This window comes from Meleagris gallopavo, unplaced genomic scaffold, assembly GCF_000146605.3.
Source record: "Meleagris gallopavo isolate NT-WF06-2002-E0010 breed Aviagen turkey brand Nicholas breeding stock unplaced genomic scaffold, Turkey_5.1 ChrUn_random_7180001931865, whole genome shotgun sequence".
Taxonomy (NCBI): domain Eukaryota; kingdom Metazoa; phylum Chordata; class Aves; order Galliformes; family Phasianidae; genus Meleagris; species Meleagris gallopavo.
In genome coordinates, this window is record NW_011193933.1 from 1 (window position 1) to 2,183 (window position 2,183).

A 2,183-nucleotide genomic window follows, 5' to 3' on the forward strand; every position below is an offset into this window, starting at 1 on the left:
AAACCATGACACACTTATCGGCTCCTCCTCAAACGTGCTGGGGACTTTTTGGTGCCAATTCCTCCAATCAAAAGACAACGTATTGGACGGGCAGGCCAGGAGTTGGCCATCTTTGGAAGAAGGGACAGGAAACTCGGTAAGAGAACAAGGATGTTGCTAGGATACGCAGGGAGAAAATTAGGCAGGCAAAATCCCAGCGAGACCTTATCTGGCCACGGTTGCTCGAGATGATTAAAAAATTGTTTTTTCGAACATATTAGTAGCAAGAGGAGAGCCAAGGAGAATCTCCCTTCTTTATTCGATGCGAGCCTCACAGTGCCTGTAGCTACCCCTCCTTCTAGTTATGGAACAATACTACGTTGCTGTTTTTCTTTCTTTTTAAATGTTTTCTTCGTATTCAAAAAGAAAAATGGAGAAGGGCAGCCGAACATCAAAGACAGCAGAAGCGCAACAATTGCCGTCTCAAGTATCACAAAGTCTTTTCCATTGGGGAAATTTTCTGCTGGAGAAATTAATTCTCTGCCTCGCAAAATCCACAACTGAAAAGAAAGCGGAAGCGGTGGCAAAACTCCGAGATTGGATAAGAACAGGCTGACGAGCACCGTTCAGAAATCATGCAGGTAGAGTTTGTTCGGCCTCAGGACAGGGCCATACGACAGATACCTAAAAGCTTTCTTCCAACCGCATTCCTCTATCATTCTACGCCTGCCCCTTGTTGATGCTGCTATTACGCGATAAAACCCACGCCCTTTAATTTGGAAGCTGGGGGAAGATGGCAAGGCCTCAAAAATACGGCACATCCTATATTATCTTTGGGAGACGGAGACCCACCGTTTTAACTTGCAAAAACCATTCCCATCAGTAAGACACGCGAGACAGAGATGATATCCCCATGCTCCATCTTTATTGTGCAAATGCTGCTCAAAGCTTTTCGTTACCCTCCACAGGCACCCACCCAAAACAATTATATGTCAACGGTGGCTAGACTGACGGGCAACATGTGAAATCCATTCGCTGGCGATCCATATGCGTGCAGCAACTCCTGCGGTGCAAACATCTTAGCCAGGAGGCTGGCCCAAATGACGGCCACCCAGAATACGGAGACACGTGCGGTAGCCTGAAGGGCCTGAGGGTGGCTATCTCACAGCCATCCGGAATCCATCGGTCAGGCCCAAGTTAGCAGCACACTTCTCGCCAACAGTCACCAAACTCCTATGAAGATGGAGAAGGAAATTACGTTATGTAACGTAGCGTGCTACAACACAATGAAGAGCAGAGAGGGCAGGAAGCGAAGGAAGGCAAGCAAAGAACCATCCACAGAACCCGGTGAAATAGTTCTTCGCCATTCAAGTGCTGCTCTTCAAATTACTGCCTTTCTGCAACCGACGCATTCTAAGCAAAGCTACAAAGACCAATTATGCACAATTGGGGAGGGGCAGCAATGGGACATGCTATCTTCTTTTTCCTTTTATTTATAACCCCCTCCACACCCCAGCTAGACAGTAACGGACTACAAATCGGCCACAGAAGCCAGATTTGTCTTGCGGTTCCAGCCCCCCATTATATCTCCGGGCAACTTAAGTCTTTCTGGCAGAAAAGAAAAACTCGATGTAGACTTCATAAGCCCACGCAAAAGCCATCAAACTTGACTTCTAGAGCTGAGAATGAAACATCCAGCACCCCTCAACCAGGTTTCCCCTTCCTCGCCTCCGACCTGCTCAAAACCCCAAGCCCTCTTCTCCGTATTTGAGCAAGTACCACTGTCTGGAAACCGTGAAAACAGGCATCGGGCCATACTTCGGAACAGCACTGCATTTTGCACTACAAGTACGCACCCAGAAATGAGCATCGCTTTCTCTCACTACCCTTAGTCAAAACGCTCAGATCCGTTTAAAGATAGAGGCAAAAGACTGTGGTGTCGGGAAACCCCAAATAGCCTACTGTGCCTCTTTGCAACATCAAGAGGAAACGAGGCAACCGGACAGAGCCTACTAAATTACATACCACTTAAAAGCACCCTTTAGTGTACAGAAAGCTTCCACGGTACTTACAGGTGCGCCAGAATCTTCTGCTTCAGATAACCTGACAACGGCCTTCTCGCTCACGGCTGGGAAAAAGCGTAGGAGTTTGCGGTGAAATATCATGGAACGCAAGGCACTGGAGGAAGAGTACACAGTTAAAAT

General features: G+C 47.5%; 1 long non-coding RNA gene across 1 annotated transcript; it reads right to left on the reverse strand.

The window, feature by feature from the left end:
- Window positions 1-882: 882 nt before the first annotated feature.
- LOC104916704 lies at window positions 883-2,177 on the reverse strand. Its single transcript, XR_796647.2, has 2 exons — window positions 2,052-2,177; window positions 883-1,212 (listed from the first exon to the last, which is right to left on the reverse strand). It is a non-coding gene; the product is annotated as an uncharacterized LOC104916704 (long non-coding RNA).
- Window positions 2,178-2,183: the final 6 nt, after the last annotated feature.